The sequence below is a fragment of the Aquarana catesbeiana genome, linkage group LG05 (assembly GCF_042186555.1).
Source record: "Aquarana catesbeiana isolate 2022-GZ linkage group LG05, ASM4218655v1, whole genome shotgun sequence".
NCBI lineage: Eukaryota > Metazoa > Chordata > Amphibia > Anura > Ranidae > Aquarana > Aquarana catesbeiana.
In genome coordinates this window covers 607,976,601-607,998,917 of record NC_133328.1, presented here as the reverse complement: position 1 = coordinate 607,998,917, position 22,317 = coordinate 607,976,601, and positions in this window count along the sequence as shown.

Below are 22,317 nucleotides of genomic sequence, written 5' to 3'. Positions count from 1 at the left end.
TCTGTGGGGACTCTGCTGCAAGGTGGACCTCTGTGGGGACTCTGATGCAAGGCGGACCTCTGTGGGGACCCTGTTGCAAGGCGGACCTCTGTGGGGACTCTGCTTCAAGGGGGACCTCTGTGGGGACTCTGATGCAAGGCGGACCTTTGTGGGGACTCTGATGCAAGGCGGACCTCTGTGGGGACTCTGATGCAAGGCGCACCTCTGTGGGGTCTCTGCTGCAAGGCGAACCTCTGTGGGGACTCTGCTGCAAGGCTTAGCTCTGTGGGGACTCTGCTGCAAGGCGGACCTCTGTGGGGACTCTGCTGCAAGGCAGACCTCTGTGGGGACTCTGCTGCAAGGCGGACCTCTGTGGGGACTGTGATGCAAGGCGGACCTCTGTGGGGACTCTGCTGCAAGGAGGACCTCTGTGGGGACTGTGATGCAAGGCGGACCTCTGTGGGGACTCTGATGCAAGGCGGACCTCTGTGGGGACCTCTGTGGGGACTCTGCTGCAAGGCAGACCTCTGTGGGGACTCTGATGCAAGGCGGACCTCTGTGGGGACTCTGCTGCAATGCGGACTTCTGTGGGGACTGATGCAAGGCGCACCTCTGTGGGAACTCTGATGCAAGGCGGACCTCTGTGGGGACTCTGATGCAAGGCGGACCTCTGTGGGGACTCTGCTTCAAGGGGGACCTCTGTGGGGACTCTGCTGCAAGGCGGACCTCTGTATGGACTCTGCTCCAAAGCGGACCTCTGTGGGGACTCTGATGCAAGGCGGACCTCTGTGGGGACTCTGATGCAAGGCGGACCTCTGTGGGGACTCTGATGCAAGGCGGACCTGTGTGGGGACTCTGATGGAAGGCGGACCTCTGTGGGGACTCTGCTGCAAGGGGGACCTCTGTGGGGACTCTGCTGCAAGGCGGACCTCTGTGGGGACTCTGCTGCAAGGCGGACCTCTGTGGGGACTCTGATGCAAGGCGGACCTCTGTGGGGACTCTGATGCAAGGCGGACCTCTGTGGGGACCCTGTTGCAAGGCGGACCTCTGTGGGGACTCTGCTGCAAGGGGGACCTCTGTGGGGACTCTGATGCAAGGCGGACCTCTGTGGGGACTCGGATGCAAGGCGGTCCTCTGTGGGGACTCTGCTGCAAGGCGGACCTCTGTGGGGACTCTGCTGCAAGGAGGACCTCTGTGGTGACTCTGATGCAAGGCGGACCTCTGTGGGGACTCTGATGCAAGGCGGACCTCTGTGGGGACCTCTGTGGGGACTCTGCTGCAAGGCGGACCTCTGTGGGGACTCTGATGCAAGGCGGACCTCTGTGGGGACTCTAATGCAAGGCGGACCTCTGTGTGGACAGATGCAAGGCGGACCTCTGTGGGAACTCTGATGCAAGGCGGACCTCTGTGGGGACTCTGATGCAAGGCGGACCTCTGTGGGGACCCTGTTGCAAGGCGAACCTCTGTGGGGACTCTGAAGCAAGGCAGACCTCTGTGGGGACTCTGATGCAAGGCAGACCTCTGTGGGGACTCTGATGCAAGGCGGACCTCTGTGGGGACTCTGCTGCAAGTGGGACTTCTGTGGGGACTCTGCTGTAAGGCGGACCTCTGTGGGGACTCTGCTGCAAGGCGGACCTCTGTGGGGACTCTGATGCAAGGCGGACCTCTGTGGGGACTCTGATGCAAGGCGAACCTCTGTGGGGACTCTGCTGCAAGGCGGACCTCTGTGGGGACTCTGATGCAAGGCGGACCTCTGTGCAAGGCGGGACTCTGCTGAAAGGCGGACCTCTGTGGGGACTCTGATGCAAGGTGGACTTCTGTGGGGACTCTGATGCAAGGCGGACCTCTGTGGGGACTCTGATGCAAGGCGGACCTCTGTGGGGACTCTGATGTAAGGCGGACCTCTGTGGGGACTCTGCTGCAAGGCGGACCTCTGTGGGGACTCTGCTGCAAGGCGGACCTCTGTGGGGACTCTGCTGCAAGGCGGACCTCTGTGGGGACTCTGCTGCAAGGCAGACCTCTGTGGGGACTCTGCTGCAAGGCGGACCTCTGTGGGGTCTCTGCTGCAAGGCGGACCTCTGTGGGGACTCTGCTGCAAGGCGGACCTCTGTGGGGACTCTGATGCAAGGTGGACCTCTGTGGGGACTCTGATGCAAGGCGGACCTCTGTGGGGACTCTGATGCAAGGCGGACCTCTGTGGGGACTCTGATGCAAGGCGGACCTCTGTGGGGACTCTGCTGCAAGGTGGACCTCTGTGGGGACTCTGCTGCAAGGCGGACCTCTGTGGGGACTCTGATGCAAGGCGGACGTCTGTGGGGACTCTGCTGCAAGGCGGACCTCTGTGGGGACTCTGCTGCAAGGCGGACCTATGTGGGGACTCTGCTGCAAGGCAGACCTCTGTGGGGACTCTGATGCAAGGCGGACCTCTGTGGGGACTCTGATGCAAGGCGGACCTCTGTGGGGACTCTGATGCAAGGCGGACCTCTGTGGGGACTCTGATGCAAGGTGGACCTCTGTGGGGACTCTGCTGCCAGGCGGACCTCTGTGGGGACTCTGCTGCCAGGCGGACCTCTGTGGGGACTCTGCTGCCAGGCGGACCTCTGTGGGGACTCTGCTGCAAGGCGGACCTCTGTGGGGACTCTGCTGCAAGGCGGACCTCTGCGGGGACTCTGCTGCAAGGCAGACCTCTGTGGGGTCTCTGCTGCAAGGCGGACCTCTGCGGGGACTCTGCTGCAAGGCGGACCTCTGTGGGGTCTCTGCTGCAAGGCGGACCTCTGTGGGGACTCTGATGCAAGGCGGACGTCTGTGGGGACTGTGCTGCAAGGCGGACCTCCGGTGGGGACTCTGATGCAAGGCGGACCTCTGTGGGGACTCTGATGCAAAGCGGACCTCTGTGGGGACTCTGATGCAAGGCGGACCTCTGTGGGGACTCTGATGCAAGGCGGTCCTCTTTGGGGACTCTGATGGAAGGCGGACCTCTGTGGGGACTCTGCTGCCAGGCGGACCTCTGTGGGGACTCTGCTGCCAGGCGGACCTCTGTGGGGACTCTGCTGCAAGGTGGACCTCTGTGGGGACTCTGCTGCAAGGCGGACCTCTGTGGGGAATCTGCTGCAAGGCGGACCTCTGTGGGGACTCTGATGCAAGGCGGACCTCTGTGGGGACTCTGATGCAAGGCGGACCTCTGTGGGGACCCTGTTGCAAGGCAGACCTCTGTGGGGACTCTGCTTCAAGGGGGACCTCTGTGGGGACTCTGCTGCAAGGCGGACCTCTGTGGGGACTCTGATGCAAGGCGGACCTCTGTGGGGACCCTGTTGCAAGGCGGACCTCTGTGGGGACTCTGCTTCAAGGGGGACCTCTGTGGGGACTCTGCTGCAAGACGGACCTCTGTGGGGACTCTGATGCAAGGCGGACCTCTGTGGGGACTCTGATGCAAGGCGGACCTCTGTGGGGACTCTGATGCAAGGCGGACTTCTGTGGGGTCTCTGCTGCAAGGCGAACCTCTGTGGGGACTCTGCTGCAAGGCGGACCTCTGTGGGGACTCTGCTGCAAGGTGGACCTCTGTGGGGACTCTGCTGCAAGGCGGACCTCTGTGGGGACTCTGCTGCAAGGCGGACCTCTGTGGGGACTGTGATGCAAGGCGGACCTCTGTGGGGACTCTGCTGCAAGGAGGACCTCTGTGGGGACTGTGATGCAAGGCGGACCTCTGTGGGGACTCTGATGCAAGGCGGACCTCCGTGGGGACCTCTGTGGGGACTCTGCTGCAAGGCGGACCTCTGTGGGGACTCTGCTGCAAGGCGGACCTCTGTGGGGACTCTGCTGCAAGGCGGACCTCTGCGGGGACTCTGCTGCAAGGCAGACCTCTGTGGGGTCTCTGCTGCAAGGCGGACCTCTGCGGGGACTCTGCTGCAAGGCGGACCTCTGTGGGGTCTCTGCTGCAAGGCGGACCTCTGTGGGGACTCTGATGCAAGGCGGACGTCTGTGGGGACTGTGCTGCAAGGCGGACCTCCGGTGGGGACTCTGATGCAAGGCGGACCTCTGTGGGGACTCTGATGCAAAGCGGACCTCTGTGGGGACTCTGATGCAAGGCGGACCTCTGTGGGGACTCTGATGCAAGGCGGTCCTCTTTGGGGACTCTGATGGAAGGTGGACCTCTGTGGGGACTCTGCTGCCAGGCGGACCTCTGTGGGGACTCTGCTGCCAGGCGGACCTCTGTGGGGACTCTGCTGCAAGGTGGACCTCTGTGGGGACTCTGCTGCAAGGCGGACCTCTGTGGGGAATCTGCTGCAAGGCGGACCTCTGTGGGGACTCTGATGCAAGGCGGACCTCTGTGGGGACTCTGATGCAAGGCGGACCTCTGTGGGGACCCTGTTGCAAGGCAGACCTCTGTGGGGACTCTGCTTCAAGGGGGACCTCTGTGGGGACTCTGCTGCAAGGCGGACCTCTGTGGGGACTCTGATGCAAGGCAGACCTCTGTGGGGACCCTGTTGCAAGGCGGACCTCTGTGGGGACTCTGCTTCAAGGGGGACCTCTGTGGGGACTCTGCTGCAAGACGGACCTCTGTGGGGACTCTGATGCAAGGCGGACCTCTGTGGGGACTCTGATGCAAGGCGGACCTCTGTGGGGACTCTGATGCAAGGCGGACTTCTGTGGGGTCTCTGCTGCAAGGCGAACCTCTGTGGGGACTCTGCTGCAAGGCGGACCTCTGGGGGACTCTGCTGCAAGGTGGACCTCTGTGGGGACTCTGCTGCAAGGCGGACCTCTGTGGGGACTCTGCTGCAAGGCGGACCTCTGTGGGGACTGTGATGCAAGGCGGACCTCTGTGGGGACTCTGCTGCAAGGAGGACCTCTGTGGGGACTGTGATGCAAGGCGGACCTCTGTGGGGACTCTGATGCAAGGCGGACCTCCGTGGGGACCTCTGTGGGGACTCTGCTGCAAGGCGGACCTCTGTGGGGACTCTGATGCAAGGCGGACCTCTGTGGGGACTCTGCTGCAATGCGGACTTCTGTGGGGACTGATGCAAGGCGCACCTCTGTGGGAACTCTGATGCAAGGCGGACCTCTGTGGGGACTCTGATGCAAGGCGGACCTCTGTGGGGACTCTGCTTCAAGGGGGACCTCTGTGGGGACTCTGCTGCAAGGCGGACCTCTGTATGGACTCTGCTGCAAGGCGGACCTCTGTGGGGACTCTGATGCAAGGCGGACCTCTGTGGGGACTCTGATGCAAGGCGGACCTCTGTGGGGACTCTGATGCAAGGCGGACCTCTGTGGGGACTCTGATGCAAGGTGGACCTCTGTGGGGACTCTGATGCAAGGCGGACCTCTGTGGGGACTCTGATGCAAGGCGGACCTCTGTGGGGACTCTGCTGCAAGGGGGACCTCTGTGGGGACTCTGCTGCAAGGCAGACCTCTGTGGGGACTCTGCTGCAAGGCGGACCTCTGTGGGGACTCTGCTGCAAGGCGGACCTCTGTGGGGAATCTGCTGCAAGGCGGACCTCTGTGGGGACTCTGATGCAAGGCGGACCTCTGTGGGGACTCTGATGCAAGGCGGACCTCTGTGGGGACCCTGTTGCAAGGCAGACCTCTGTGGGGACTCTGCTTCAAGGGGGACCTCTGTGGGGACTCTGCTGCAAGGCGGACCTCTGTGGGGACTCTGATGCAAGGCGGACCTCTGTGGGGACCCTGTTGCAAGGCGGACCTCTGTGGGGACTCTGCTTCAAGGGGGACCTCTGTAAGGACTCTGCTGCAAGACGGACCTCTGTGGGGACTCTGATGCAAGGCGGACCTCTGTGGGGACTCTGATGCAAGGCGGACCTCTGTGGGGACTCTGATGCAAGGCGGACTTCTGTGGGGTCTCTGCTGCAAGGCGAACCTCTGTGGGGACTCTGCTGCAAGGCGGACCTCTGTGGGGACTCTGCTGCAAGGTGGACCTCTGTGGGGACTCTGCTGCAAGGCGGACCTCTGTGGGGACTCTGCTGCAAGGCGGACCTCTGTGGGGACTGTGATGCAAGGCGGACCTCTGTGGGGACTCTGCTGCAAGGAGGACCTCTGTGGGGACTGTGATGCAAGGCGGACCTCTGTGGGGACTCTGATGCAAGGCGGACCTCCGTGGGGACCTCTGTGGGGACTCTGCTGCAAGGCGGACCTCTGTGGGGACTCTGATGCAAGGCGGACCTCTGTGGGGACTCTGCTGCAATGCGGACTTCTGTGGGGACTGATGCAAGGCGCACCTCTGTGGGAACTCTGATGCAAGGCAGACCTCTGTGGGGACTCTGATGCAAGGCGGACCTCTGTGGGGACTCTGATGCAAGGCGGACCTCTTTGGGGACTCTGATGCAAGGCGGACCTCTGTGGGGACTCTGCTGCATGGCGGACCTCTGTGGGGACTCTGCTGCAAGGCGGACCTCTGTGGGGACTCTGCTGCAAGGCGGACCTCTATGGGGACTCTGCTGCAAGGCGGACCTCTGTGGGGACTCTGCTGCAAGGCGGACCTCTGTGGGGACTCTGCTGCAAGGCGGACCTCTGTGGGGACTCTGATGCAAGGCGGACCACTGTGCAAGGCGGGACTCTGCTGCAAGGCGGACCTCTGTGGGGACTCTGATGCAAGGCGGACTTCTGTGGGGACTCTGATGCAAGGCGGACCTCTGTGGGGACTCTGATGCAAGGCGGACCTCTGTGGGGACTCTGCTGCAAGGCGGACCACTGTGGGGACTCTGCTGCAAGGCGGACCTCTGTGGGGACTTTTCTGCAAGTGGGACTTCTGTGGGGACTCTGCTGCAAGGTGGACCTCTGTGGGGACTCTGCTGCAAGGCGGACCTCTGTGGGGACTCTGCTGCAAGGCGAACCTCTGTGGGGACTCTGCTGCAAGGAGGACCTCTGTGGGGACTCTGCTGCAAGGCGGACCTTTGTGGGGACTCTGATGCAAGGTGGACTTCTGTGGGGACTCTGATGCAAGGCGGACCTCTGTGGGGACTCTGATGCAAGGCGGACCTCTGTGGGGACTGATGCAAGGCGGACCTCTGTGGGAACTCTGATGCAAGGCGGACCTCTGTGGGGACTCTGATGCAAGGCGGACCTCTGTGGGGACCCTGTTGCAAGGCGAACCTCTGTGGGGACTCTGATGCAAGGCGGACCTCTGTGGGGACTCTGCTGCAAGTGGGACTTCTGTGGGGACCCTGCTGCAAGGCGGACCTCTGTGGGGACTCTGATGCAAGGCGGACCTCTGTGGGGACTCTGATGCAAGGCGGACCTCTGTGGGGACTCTGCTGCAAGGCGGACCTCTGTGGGGACTCTGCTGCAAGGCGGACCTCTGTGGGGACTCTGATGCAAGGCGGACCTCTGTGGGGACTGATGCAAGGCGGACCTCTGTGGGGACTGATGCAAGGCGGACCTCTGTGGAGACTCTGCTGCAAGGCGGACCTCTGTGGGGACTCTGCTGCAAGGCGGACCTCTGTGGGGACTCTGCTGCAAGGCGGACCTCTGTGGGGACTCTGCTGCAAGGCGGACCTCTGTGGGGACTCTGCTGCAAGGCGGACCTCTGTGGGGACTCTGCTGCAAGGCGGACCTCTGTGGGGACTCTGATGCAAGGCGGTCCTCTGTGGGGACTCTGCTGCAAGGCGGACCTCTGTGGGGACTCTGATGCAAGGCGGACGTCTGTGGGGACTCTGCTGCAAGGCGGACCTCTGTGGGGACTCTGATGCAAGGCGGACTTCTGTGGGGACTCTGATGCAAGGCGGACCTCTGTGGGGACTCTGATGCAAGGCGGACCTCTGTGGGGACTCTGCTGCAAGGCGGACCACTGTGGGGACTCTGATGCAAGGCGGATCTCTGTGCAAGGCGGGACTCTGCTGCAAAGCGGACCTCTGTGGGGACTGATGCAAGGCGGACCTCTGTGGGGACTGATGCAAGGCGGACCTCTGTGGGGACTGATGCAAGGCGGACCTCTGTGGAGACTCTGCTGCAAGGCGGACCTCTGTGGGGACTCTGCTGCAAGGCGGACCTCTGTGGGGACTCTGCTGCAAGGCGAACCTCTGTGGGGACTCTGCTGCAAGGCGGACCTCTGTGGGGACTCTGCTGCAAGGCGGACCTCTGTGGGGACTCTGATGCAAGGCGGTCCTCTGTGGGGACTCTGCTGCAAGGCGGACCTCTGTGGGGACTCTGATGCAAGGCGGACGTCTGTGGGGACTCTGCTGCAAGGCGGACCTCTGTGGGGACTCTGATGCAAGGCGGACCGCTGTGGAGACTCTGATGCAAGGAGGACCTCTGTGGGGACCCTGATGCAAGGCGGACCTCTGTGGGGACTCTGATGCAAGGCGGACCTCTGTGGGGACTCTGATGCAAGGCGGACCTCTGTGGGGACTCTGATGCAAGGTGGACCTCTGTGGGGACTCTGCTGCAAGGCGGACCTCTGTGGGGACTCTGATGCAAGGCGGACCTCTGTGGGGACCCTGTTGCAAGGCGGACCTCTGTGGGGACTCTGCTTCAAGGGGGACCTCTGTGGGGACTCTGCTGCAAGGCGGACCTCTGTGGGGACTCTGATGCAAGGCGGACCTCTGTGGGGACTCTGATGCAAGGCGGACCTCTGTGGGGACTCTGATGCAAGGCGCACCTCTGTGGGGTCTCTGCTGCAAGGCGAACCTCTGTGGGGACTCTGCTGCAAGGCGGACCTCTGTGGGGACTCTGCTGCAAGGCGGACCTCTGTGGGGACTCTGCTGCAAGGCGGACCTCTGTGGGGACTCTGCTGCAAGGCGGACCTCTGTGGGGACTGTGATGCAAGGCGGACCTCTGTGGGGACTCTGCTGCAAGGAGGACCTCTGTGGGGACTGTGATGCAAGGCGGACCTCTGTGGGGACTCTGATGCAAGGCGGACCTCTGTGGGGACCTCTGTGGGGACTCTGCTGCAAGGCAGACCTCTGTGGGGACTCTGATGCAAGGCGGACCTCTGTGGGGACTCTGCTGCAATGCGGACTTCTGTGGGGACTGATGCAAGGCGCACCTCTGTGGGAACTCTGATGCAAGGCGGACCTCTGTGGGGACTCTGATGCAAGGCGGACCTCTGTGGGGACTCTGCTTCAAGGGGGACCTCTGTGGGGACTCTGCTGCAAGGCGGACCTCTGTATGGACTCTGCTGCAAGGCGGACCTCTGTGGGGACTCTGATGCAAGGCGGACCTCTGTGGGGACTCTGATGCAAGGCGGACCTCTGTGGGGACTCTGATGCAAGGCGGACCTCTGTGGGGACTCTGATGCAAGGCGGACCTCTGTGGGGACTCTGATGCAAGGCGGACCTGTGTGGGGACTCTGATGCAAGGCGGACCTCTGTGGGGACTCTGCTGCAAGGGGGACCTCTGTGGGGACTCTGCTGCAAGGCGGACCTCTGTGGGGACTCTGCTGCAAGGCAGACCTCTGTGGGGACTCTGATGCAAGGCGGACCTCTGTGGGGACTCTGATGCAAGGCGGACCTCTGTGGGGACCCTGTTGCAAGGCGGACCTCTGTGGGGACTCTGCTGCAAGGGGGACCTCTGTGGGGACTCTGATGCAAGGCGGACCTCTGTGGGGACTCGGATGCAAGGCGGTCCTCTGTGGGGACTCTGATGCAAGGCGGTCCTCTGTGGGGACTCTGATGCTAGGCGGTCCTCTGTGGGGACTTTCCTGCAAGGCGGACCTCTGTGGGGACTCTGATGCAAGGCGGACCTCTGTGGGGACTCTGATGCAAAGCGGACCTCTGTGGGGACTCTGATGCAAGGCGGACCTCTGTGGGGACTCTGATGCAAGGCGGACCTCTGTGGGGACTTTGCTGTAAGGTGGACCTCTGTGGGGACTCTGCTGCAAGGTGGACCTCTGTGGGGACTCTGCTGCAAGGCGGACCTTTGTGGGGACTCTGCTGCAAGGCGGACCTCTGTGGGGTTTCTGCTGCAAGGCGGACCTCTGTGGGGACTCTGCTGCCAGGCGGACCTCTGTGGGGACTCTGCTGCCAGGCGGACCTCTGTGGGGACTCTGCTGCAAGCCAGACCTCTGTGGGGACTCTGCTGCAAGGCGGACCTCTGTGGGGACTCTGCTGCAAGGCGGACCTCTGTGGGGACTCTGCTGCAAGGCGGACCTCTGTGGGGACTCTGCTGCAAGGCGGACCTCTGTGGGGACTCTGATGCAAGGCGGACCTCTGTGGGGACTCTGATGCAAGGCGGACCTCTGTGGGGACCCTGTTGCAAGGCAGACCTCTGTGGGGACTCTGCTTCAAGGGGGATCTCTGTGGGGATTCTGCTGCAAGGCGGACCTCTGTGGGGACTCTGATGCAAGGCGGACCTCTGTGGGGACCCTGTTGCAAGGCGGACCTCTGTGGGGACTCTGCTTCAAGGGGGACCTCTGTGGGGACTCTGCTGCAAGGCGGACCTCTGTGGGGACTCTGATGCAAGGCGGACCTCTGTGGGGACTCTGATGCAAGGCGGACCTCTGTGGGGACTCTGATGCAAGGCGGTCCTCTTTGGGGACTCTGATGGAAGGCGGACCTCTGTGGGGACTCTGCTGCCAGGCGGACCTCTGTGGGGACTCTGCTGCCAGGCGGACCTCTGTGGGGACTCTGCTGCAAGGCGGACCTCTGTGGGGACTCTGCTGCAAGGCGGACCTCTGTGGGGAATCTGCTGCAAGGCGGACCTCTCTGGGGACTCTGATGCAAGGCGGACCTCTGTGGGGACTCTGATGCAAGGCGGACCTCTGTGGGGACCCTGTTGCAAGGCAGACCTCTGTGGGGACTCTGCTTCAAGGGGGACCTCTGTGGGGACTCTGCTGCAAGGCGGACCTCTGTGGGGACTCTGATGCAAGGCGGACCTCTGTGGGGACCCTGTTGCAAGGCGGACCTCTGTGGGGACTCTGCTTCAAGGGGGACCTCTGTGGGGACTCTGCTGCAAGACGGACCTCTGTGGGGACTCTGATGCAAGGCGGACCTCTGTGGGGACTCTGATGCAAGGCGGACCTCTGTGGGGACTCTGATGCAAGGCGGACTTCTGTGGGGTCTCTGCTGCAAGGCGAACCTCTGTGGGGACTCTGCTGCAAGGCGGACCTCTGTGGGGACTCTGCTGCAAGGTGGACCTCTGTGGGGACTCTGCTGCAAGGCGGACCTCTGTGGGGACTCTGCTGCAAGGCGGACCTCTGTGGGGACTGTGATGCAAGGCGGACCTCTGTGGGGACTCTGCTGCAAGGAGGACCTCTGTGGGGACTGTGATGCAAGGCGGACCTCTGTGGGGACTCTGATGCAAGGCGGACCTCCGTGGGGACCTCTGTGGGGACTCTGCTGCAAGGCGGACCTCTGTGGGGACTCTGATGCAAGGCGGACCTCTGTGGGGACTCTGCTGCAATGCGGACTTCTGTGGGGACTGATGCAAGGCGCACCTCTGTGGGAACTCTAATGCAAGGCGGACCTCTGTGGGGACTCTGATGCAAGGCGGACCTCTGTGGGGACTCTGCTTCAAGGGGGACCTCTGTGGGGACTCTGCTGCAAGGCGGACCTCTGTATGGACTCTGCTGCAAGGCGGACCTCTGTGGGGACTCTGATGCAAGGCGGACCTCTGTGGGGACTCTGATGCAAGGCGGACCTCTGTGGGGACTCTGATGCAAGGTGGACCTCTGTGGGGACTCTGATGCAAGGCGGACCTCTGTGGGGACTCTGATGCAAGGCGGACCTCTGTGGGGACTCTGCTGCAAGGGGGACCTCTGTGGGGACTCTGCTGCAAGGCGGACCTCTGTGGGGACTCTGCTGCAAGGCGGACCTCTGTGGGGACTCTGCTGCAAGGCGGACCTCTGTGGGGAATCTGCTGCAAGGCGGACCTCTGTGGGGACTCTGATGCAAGGCGGACCTCTGTGGGGACTCTGATGCAAGGCGGACCTCTGTGGGGACCCTGTTGCAAGGCAGACCTCTGTGGGGACTCTGCTTCAAGGGGGACCTCTGTGGGGACTCTGCTGCAAGGCGGACCTCTGTGGGGACTCTGATGCAAGGCGGACCTCTGTGGGGACCCTGTTGCAAGGCGGACCTCTGTGGGGACTCTGCTTCAAGGGGGACCTCTGTGGGGACTCTGCTGCAAGACGGACCTCTGTGGGGACTCTGATGCAAGGCGGACCTCTGTGGGGACTCTGATGCAAGGCGGACCTCTGTGGGGACTCTGATGCAAGGCGGACTTCTGTGGGGTCTCTGCTGCAAGGCGAACCTCTGTGGGGACTCTGCTGCAAGGCGGACCTCTGTGGGGACTCTGCTGCAAGGTGGACCTCTGTGGGGACTCTGCTGCAAGGCGGACCTCTGTGGGGACTCTGCTGCAAGGCGGACCTCTGTGGGGACTGTGATGCAAGGAGGACCTCTGTGGGGACTCTGCTGCAAGGAGGACCTCTGTGGGGACTGTGATGCAAGGCGGACCTCTGTGGGGACTCTGATGCAAGGCGGACCTCCGTGGGGACCTCTGTGGGGACTCTGCTGCAAGGCGGACCTCTGTGGGGACTCTGATGCAAGGCGGACCTCTGTGGGGACTCTGCTGCAATGCGGACTTCTGTGGGGACTGATGCAAGGCGCACCTCTGTGGGAACTCTGATGCAAGGCAGACCTCTGTGGGGACTCTGATGCAAGGCGGACCTCTGTGGGGACTCTGATGCAAGGAGGACCTCTGTGGGGACTCTGATGCAAGGCGGACCTCTGTGGGGACTCTGCTGCATGGCGGACCTCTGTGGGGACTCTGCTGCAAGGCGGACCTCTGTGGGGACTCTGCTGCAAGGCGGACCTCTGTGGGGACTCTGCTGCAAGGCGGACCTCTGTGGGGACTCTGCTGCAAGGCGGACCTCTGTGGGGACTCTGCTGCAAGGCGGACCTCTGTGGGGACTCTGATGCAAGGCGGACCACTGTGCAAGGCGGGACTCTGCTGCAAGGCGGACCTCTGTGGGGACTCTGATGCAAGGCGGACTTCTGTGGGGACTCTGATGCAAGGCGGACCTCTGTGGGGACTCTGATGCAAGGCGGACCTCTGTGGGGACTCTGCTGCAAGGCGGACCACTGTGGGGACTCTGCTGCAAGGCGGACCTCTGTGGGGACTTTTCTGCAAGTGGGACTTCTGTGGGGACTCTGCTGCAAGGTGGACCTCTGTGGGGACTCTGCTGCAAGGCGGACCTCTGTGGGGACTCTGCTGCAAGGAGGACCTCTGTGGGGACTCTGCTGCAAGGCGGACCTTTGTGGGGACTCTGATGCAAGGTGGACTTCTGTGGGGACTCTGATGCAAGGCGGACCTCTGTGGGGACTCTGATGCAAGGCGGACCTCTGTGGGGACTCTGATGCAAGGCGGACCTCTGTGGGGACTGATGCAAGGCGGACCTCTGTGGGAACTCTGATGCAAGGCGGACCTCTGTGGGGACTCTGATGCAAGGCGGACCTCTGTGGGGACCCTGTTGCAAGGCGAACCTCTGTGGGGACTCTGATGCAAGGCGGACCTCTGTGGGGACTCTGCTGCAAGTGGGACTTCTGTGGGGACCCTGCTGCAAGGCGGACCTCTGTGGGGACTCTGATGCAAGGCGGACCTCTGTGGGGACTCTGATGCAAGGCGGACCTCTGTGGGGACTCTGCTGCAAGGCGGACCTCTGTGGGGACTCTGCTGCAAGGCGGACCTCTGTGGGGACTCTGATGCAAGGCGGACCTCTGTGGGGACTGATGCAAGGCGGACCTCTGTGGGGACTGATGCAAGGCGGACCTCTGTGGAGACTCTGCTGCAAGGCGGACCTCTGTGGGGACTCTGCTGCAAGGCGGACCTCTGTGGGGACTCTGCTGCAAGGCGGACCTCTGTGGGGACTCTGCTGCAAGGCGGACCTCTGTGGGGACTCTGCTGCAAGGCGGACCTCTGTGGGGACTCTGCTGCAAGGCGGACCTCTGTGGGGACTCTGATGCAAGGCGGTCCTCTGTGGGGACTCTGCTGCAAGGCGGACCTCTGTGGGGACTCTGATGCAAGGCGGACGTCTGTGGGGACTCTGCTGCAAGGCGGACCTCTGTGGGGACTCTGATGCAAGGCGGACTTCTGTGGGGACTCTGATGCAAGGCGGACCTCTGTGGGGACTCTGATGCAAGGCGGACCTCTGTGGGGACTCTGCTGCAAGGCGGACCACTGTGGGGACTCTGATGCAAGGCGGATCTCTGTGCAAGGCGGGACTCTGCTGCAAAGCGGACCTCTGTGGGGACTGATGCAAGGCGGACCTCTGTGGGGACTGATGCAAGGCGGACCTCTGTGGGGACTGATGCAAGGCGGACCTCTGTGGAGACTCTGCTGCAAGGCGGACCTCTGTGGGGACTCTGCTGCAAGGCGGACCTCTGTGGGGACTCTGCTGCAAGGCGAACCTCTGTGGGGACTCTGCTGCAAGGCGGACCTCTGTGGGGACTCTGCTGCAAGGCGGACCTCTGTGGGGACTCTGATGCAAGGCGGTCCTCTGTGGGGACTCTGCTGCAAGGCGGACCTCTGTGGGGACTCTGATGCAAGGCGGACGTCTGTGGGGACTCTGCTGCAAGGCGGACCTCTGTGGGGACTCTGATGCAAGGCGGACCGCTGTGGAGACTCTGATGCAAGGAGGACCTCTGTGGGGACCCTGATGCAAGGCGGACCTCTGTGGGGACTCTGATGCAAGGCGGACCTCTGTGGGGACTCTGATGCAAGGCGGACCTCTGTGGGGACTCTGATGCAAGGTGGACCTCTGTGGGGACTCTGCTGCAAGGCGGACCTCTGTGGGGACTCTGATGCAAGGCGGACCTCTGTGGGGACCCTGTTGCAAGGCGGACCTCTGTGGGGACTCTGCTTCAAGGGGGACCTCTGTGGGGACTCTGCTGCAAGGCGGACCTCTGTGGGGACTCTGATGCAAGGCGGACCTCTGTGGGGACTCTGATGCAAGGCGGACCTCTGTGGGGACTCTGATGCAAGGCGCACCTCTGTGGGGTCTCTGCTGCAAGGCGAACCTCTGTGGGGACTCTGCTGCAAGGCGGACCTCTGTGGGGACTCTGCTGCAAGGCGGACCTCTGTGGGGACTCTGCTGCAAGGCGGACCTCTGTGGGGACTCTGCTGCAAGGCGGACCTCTGTGGGGACTGTGATGCAAGGCGGACCTCTGTGGGGACTCTGCTGCAAGGAGGACCTCTGTGGGGACTGTGATGCAAGGCGGACCTCTGTGGGGACTCTGATGCAAGGCGGACCTCTGTGGGGACCTCTGTGGGGACTCTGCTGCAAGGCAGACCTCTGTGGGGACTCTGATGCAAGGCGGACCTCTGTGGGGACTCTGCTGCAATGCGGACTTCTGTGGGGACTGATGCAAGGCGCACCTCTGTGGGAACTCTGATGCAAGGCGGACCTCTGTGGGGACTCTGATGCAAGGCAGACCTCTGTGGGGACTCTGCTTCAAGGGGGACCTCTGTGGGGACTCTGCTGCAAGGCGGACCTCTGTATGGACTCTGCTGCAAGGCGGACCTCTGTGGGGACTCTGATGCAAGGCGGACCTCTGTGGGGACTCTGATGCAAGGCGGACCTCTGTGGGGACTCTGATGCAAGGCGGACCTCTGTGGGGACTCTGATGCAAGGCGGACCTCTGTGGGGACTCTGATGCAAGGCGGACCTGTGTGGGGACTCTGATGCAAGGCGGACCTCTGTGGGGACTCTGCTGCAAGGGGGACCTCTGTGGGGACTCTGCTGCAAGGCGGACCTCTGTGGGGACTCTGCTGCAAGGCAGACCTCTGTGGGGACTCTGATGCAAGGCGGACCTCTGTGGGGACTCTGATGCAAGGCGGACCTCTGTGGGGACCCTGTTGCAAGGCGGACCTCTGTGGGGACTCTGCTGCAAGGGGGACCTCTGTGGGGACTCTGATGCAAGGCGGACCTCTGTGGGGACTCGGATGCAAGGCGGTCCTCTGTGGGGACTCTGATGCAAGGCGGTCCTCTGTGGGGACTCTAATGCTAGGCGGTCCTCTGTGGGGACTTTCCTGCAAGGCGGACCTCTGTGGGGACTCTGATGCAAGGCGGACCTCTGTGGGGACTCTGATGCAAAGCGGACCTCTGTGGGGACTCTGATGCAAGGCGGACCTCTGTGGGGACTCTGATGCAAGGCGAACCTCTGTGGGGACTTTGCTGTAAGGCGGACCTCTGTGGGGACTCTGCTGCAAGGTGGACCTCTGTGGGGACTCTGCTGCAAGGCGGACCTTTGTGGGGACTCTGCTGCAAGGCGGACCTCTGTGGGGTTTCTGCTGCAAGGCGGACCTCTGTGGGGACTCTGCTGCCAGGCGGACCTCTGTGGGGACTCTGCTGCCAGGCGGACCTCTGTGGGGACTCTGCTGCAAGCCAGACCTCTGTGGGGACTCTGCTGCAAGGCGGACCTCTGTGGGGACTCTGCTGCAAGGCGGACCTCTGTGGGGACTCTGCTGCAAGGCGGACCTCTGTGGGGACTCTGCTGCAAGGCGGACCTCTGTGGGGACTCTGATGCAAGGCGGACCTCTGTGGGGACTCTGATGCAAGGCGGACCTCTGTGGGGACCCTGTTGCAAGGCAGACCTCTGTGGGGACTCTGCTTCAAGGGGGATCTCTGTGGGGATTCTGCTGCAAGGCGGACCTCTGTGGGGACTCTGATGCAAGGCGGACCTCTGTGGGGACCCTGTTGCAAGGCGGACCTCTGTGGGGACTCTGCTTCAAGGGGGACCTCTGTGGGGACTCTGCTGCAAGGCGGACCTCTGTGGGGACTCTGATGCAAGGCGGACCTCTGTGGGGACTCTGATGCAAGGCGGACCTCTGTGGGGACTCTGATGCAAGGCGCACCTCTGTGGGGTCTCTGCTGCAAGGCGAACCTCTGTGGGGACTCTGCTGCAAGGCGGACCTCTGTGGGGACTCTGCTGCAAGGCGGACCTCTGTGGGGACTCTGCTGCAAGGCGGACCTCTGTGGGGACTCTGCTGCAAGGCAGACCTCTGTGGGGACTGTGATGCAAGGCGGACCTCTGTGGGGACTCTGCTGCAAGGAGGACCTCTGTGGGGACTGTGATGCAAGGCGGACCTCTGTGGGGACTCTGATGCAAGGCGGACCTCTGTGGGGACCTCTGTGGGGACTCTGCTGCAAGGCAGACCTCTGTGGGGACTCTGATGCAAGGCGGACCTCTGTGGGGACTCTGCTGCAATGCGGACTTCTGTGGGGACTGATGCAAGGCGCACCTCTGTGGGAACTCTGATGCAAGGCGGACCTCTGTGGGGACTCTGATGCAAGGCGGACCTCTGTGGGGACTCTGCTTCAAGGGGGACCTCTGTGGGGACTCTGCTGCAAGGCGGACCTCTGTATGGACTCTGCTGCAAGGCGGACCTCTGTGGGGACTCTGATGCAAGGCGGACCTCTGTGGGGACTCTGATGCAAGGCGGACCTCTGTGGGGGCTCTGATGCAAGGCGGACCTCTGTGGGGACTCTGATGCAAGGCGGACCTCTGTGGGGACTCTGATGCAAGGCGGACCTGTGTGAGGACTCTGATGCAAGGCGGACCTCTGTGGGGACTCTGCTGCAATGGCGACCTCTGTGGGGACTCTGCTGCAAGGCGGACCTCTGTGGGGACTCTGCTGCAAGGCGGACCTCTGTGGGGACTCTGATGCAAGGCGGACCTCTGTGGGGACTCTGATGCAAGGCGAACCTCTGTGGGGACCCTGTTGCAAGGCGGACCTCTGTGGGGACTCTGCTGCAAGGGGGACCTCTGTGGGGACTCTGATGCAAGGCGGACCTCTGTGGGGACTCGGATGCAAGGCGGTCCTCTGTGGGGACTCTGATGCAAGGCGGTCCTCTGTGGGGACTCTGATGCAAGGCGCTCCTCTGTGGGGACTTTCCTGCAAGGCGGACCTCTGTGGGGACTCTGATGCAAGGCGGACCTCTGTGGGGACTCTGATGCAAGGCGGACCTCTGTGGGGACTCTGATGCAAGGCGGACCTCTGTGGGGACTCTGATGCAAGGCGGACCTCTGTGGGGACTCTGCTGCAAGGCGGACCACTGTGGGGACTCTGCTGCAAGGCGGACCTCTGTGGGGACTTTTCTGCAAGTGGGACTTCTGTGGGGACTCTGCTGCAAGGTGGACCTCTGTGGGGACTCTGCTGCAAGGCGGACCTCTGTGGGGACTCTGCTGCAAGGCGAACCTCTGTGGGGACTCTGCTGCAAGGAGGACCTCTGTGGGGACTCTGCTGCAAGGCGGACCTTTGTGGGGACTCTGATGCAAGGTGGACTTCTGTGGGGACTCTGATGCAAGGCGGACCTCTGTGGGGACTCTGATGCAAGGCGGACCTCTGTGGGGACTCTGATGCAAGGCGGACCTCTGTGGGGACTGATGCAAGGCGGACCTCTGTGGGAACTCTGATGCAAGGCGGACCTCTGTGGGGACTCTGATGCAAGGCGGACCTCTGTGGGGACCCTGTTGCAAGGCGAACCTCTGTGGGGACTCTGATGCAAGGCGGACCTCTGTGGGGACTCTGCTGCAAGTGGGACTTCTGTGGGGACCCTGCTGCAAGGCGGACCTCTGTGGGGACTCTGATGCAAGGCGGACCTCTGTGGGGACTCTGATGCAAGGCGAACCTCTGTGGGGACTCTGATGCAAGGCGGACCTCTGTGCAAGGTGGGACTCTGCTGCAAGGCGGACCTCTGTGGGGACTCTGATGCAAGGCGGACTTCTGTGGGGACTCTGATGCAAGGCGGACCTCTGTGGGGACTCTGATGCAAGGTGGACCTCTGTGGGGACTCTGATGTAAGGCGGACCTCTGTGGGGACTCTGCTGCAAGGCAGACCTCTGTGGGGACTCTGCTGCAAGGCGGACCTATGTGGGGACTCTGCTGCAAGGCGGACCTCTGTGGGGACTCTGATGCAAGGCGGACCTCTGTGCAAGGCGGGACTCTGCTGCAAGGCGGACCTCTGTGGGGACTCTGATGCAAGGCGGACTTCTGTGGGGACTCTGATGCAAGGCGGACCTCTGTGGGGACTCTGATGCAAGGCGGACCTCTGTGGGGACTCTGATGCAAGGCGGACCTCTGTAGGGACTCTGCTGCAAGGCGGACCTCTGTGGGGACTCTGCTGCAAGGCGGACCTCTGTGGGGACTCTGCTGCAAGGCGGACCTCTGTGGGGACTCTGATGCATGGCGAACCTCTGTGGGGACTCTGTTGCAAGGCGGACCTCTGTGGGGACTCTGTTGCAAGGCGGACCTCTGTTTGGACTCTTCTGCAAAGCGGACCTCTGTGGGGACTGATGCAAGGCGGACCTCTGTGGGGACTGATGCAAGGCGGACCTCTGTGGAGACTCTGCTGCAAGGCGGACCTCTGTGGGGACTCTGATGCAAGGCGGTCCTCTGTGGGGACTCTGCTGCAAGGCGGACCTCTGTGGGGACTCTGCTGCAAGGCTGACCTCTGTGGGGACTCTGAAGCAAGGCGGACCTCTGTGGGGACTCTGATGCAAGGCGGACCTCTGTGGGGACTCTGCTGCATGGCGGACCTCTGTGGGGTCTCTGCTGCAAGGCGGACCTCTGTGGGGACTCTGCTGCAAGGCGGACCTCTGTGGGGACTCTGCTGAAAGGCGGACCTCTGTGGGGACTCTGCTGCAAGGTGGACCTCTGTGGGGACTCTGCTGCCAGGCGGACCTCTGTGGGGACTCTGCTGCCAGGCGGACCTCTGTGGGGACTCTGCTGCCAGGCGGACCTCTGTGGGGACTCTGCTGCAAGGCGGACCTCTGTGGGGACTCTGCTGCAAGGCGGACCTCTGTGGGGACTCTGATGCAAGGCGGACCTCTGTAGGGACTCTGCTGCAAGGCGGACCTCTGTGGGGACTCTGCTGCAAGGCGGACCTCTGTGGGGACTCTGCTGCAAGGCGGACCTCTGTGGGGACTCTGATGCATGGCGAACCTCTGTGGGGACTCTGTTGCAAGGCGGACCTCTGTGGGGACTCTGTTGCAAGGCGGACCTCTGTTTGGACTCTTCTGCAAAGCGGACCTCTGTGGGGACTGATGCAAGGCGGACCTCTGTGGGGACTGATGCAAGGCGGACCTCTGTGGAGACTCTGCTGCAAGGCGGACCTCTGTGGGGACTCTGATGCAAGGCGGTCCTCTGTGGGGACTCTGCTGCAAGGCGGACCTCTGTGGGGACTCTGCTGCAAGGCTGACCTCTGTGGGGACTCTGAAGCAAGGCGGACCTCTGTGGGGACTCTGATGCAAGGCGGACCTCTGTGGGGACTCTGCTGCATGGCGGACCTCTGTGGGGTCTCTGCTGCAAGGCGGACCTCTGTGGGAACTCTGCTGCAAGGCGGACCTCTGTGGGGACTCTGCTGAAAGGCGGACCTCTGTGGGGACTCTGCTGCAAGGTGGACCTCTGTGGGGACTCTGCTGCCAGGCGGACCTCTGTGGGGACTCTGCTGCCAGGCGGACCTCTGTGGGGACTCTGCTGCCAGGCGGACCTCTGTGGGGACTCTGCTGCAAGGCGGACCTCTGTGGGGACTCTGCTGCAAGGCGGACCTCTGTGGGGACTCTGCTGCAAGGCGGACCTCTGTGGGGACTCTGCTGCAAGGCGGACCTCTGTGGGGACTCTGATGCAAGGCGGACCTCTGTGGGGACTCTGATGCAAGGCGGACCTCTGTGGGGACCCTGTTGCAAGGCGGACCTCTGTGGGGACTCTGCTTCAAGGGGGACCTCTGTGGGGGCTCTGCTGCAAGGCGGACCTCTGTGGGGACTCTGATGCAAGGCGGACCTCTGTGGGGACTCTGCTGCAAGGTGGACCTCTGTGGGGACTCTGCTGCAAAGCGGACCTCTGTGGGGACTGATGCAAGGCGGACCTCTGTGGGAACTCTGATGCAAGGCGGACCTCTGTGGGGACTCTGATGCAAGGCAGACTTCTGTGGGGACTCTGATGCAAGGCGGACCTCTGTGGGGACTCTGATGCAAGGCGGACCTCTGTGGGGACCCTGTTGCAAGGCAGACCTCTGTGGGGACTCTGCTGCAAGGCAGACCTCTGTGGGGACTCTGCTGCAAGGCGGACCTCTGTGGAGACTCTGCTGCAAGGCGGACCTCTGTGGGGACTCTGCTGCAAGGCAGACCTCTGTGGGGACTCTGCTGCAAGGCGGACCTCTGTGGGGACTGATGCAAGGCGGACCTCTGTGGAGACTCTGCTGCAAGGCGGACCTCTGTGGGGACTCTGATGCAAGGCGGACCTCTGTGGGGACTCTGATGCAAGGCGGACCTCTGTGGGGACTCTGATGCAAGGCGGACCTCTGTGGGGACTCTGCTGCAAGGCGGACCTCTGTGGGGACTCTGCTGCAAGGCAGACCTCTGTGGGGACTCTGATGCAAGGCGGACCTCTGTGGGGACTCTGATGCAAGGCGGACCTCTGTGGGGACTGATGCAAGGCGGACCTCTGTGGGAACTCTGCTGCAAGGCGGACCTCTGTGGGGACTCTGATGCAAGGCAGACCTCTGTGGGGACCCTGTTGCAAGGCGAACCTCTGTGGGGACTCTGCTGCAAGGCAGACCTCTGTGGGGACTCTGCTGCAAGGCGGACCTCTGTGGGGACTGATGCAAGGCGAACCTCTGTGGGGACTCTGATGCAAGGCGGACCTCTGTGCAAGGTGGGACTCTGCTGCAAGGTGGACCTCTGTGGGGACTCTGATGCAAGGCGGACTTCTGTGGGGACTCTGATGCAAGGCGGACCTCTGTGGGGACTCTGATGCAAGGTGGACCTCTGTGGGGACTCTGATGTAAGGCGGACCTCTGTGGGGACTCTGCTGCAAGGCGGACCTCTGTGCAAGGTGGGACTCTGCTGCAAGGTGGACCTCTGTGGGGACTCTGATGCAAGGCGAACCTCTGTGGGGACTCTGATGCAAGGCGGACCTCTGTGGGGACTCTGATGCAAGGCGAACCTCTGTGGGGACTCTGATGCAAGGCGGACCTCTGTGCAAGGTGGGACTCTGCTGCAAGGTGGACCTCTGTGGGGACTCTGATGCAAGGCGGACTTCTGTGGGGACTCTGATGCAAGGCGGACCTCTGTGGGGACTCTGATGCAAGGTGGACCTCTGTGGGGACTCTGATGTAAGGCGGACCTCTGTGGGGACTCTGCTGCAAGGCAGACCTCTGTGGGGACTCTGCTGCAAGGCAGACCTCTGTGGGGACTCTGCTGCAAGGCGGACCTCTGTGGGGACTCTGCTGCAAGGCGGACCTCTGTGGGGACTCTGATGCAAGGCGGACCTCTGTGCAAGGCGGGACTCTGCTGCAAGGTGGACCTCTGTGGGGACTCTGCTGCAAGGCGGACCTCTGTGGGGACTCTGATGCAAGGCGGACCTCTGTGGGGACTCTGATGCAAGGCGAACCTCTGT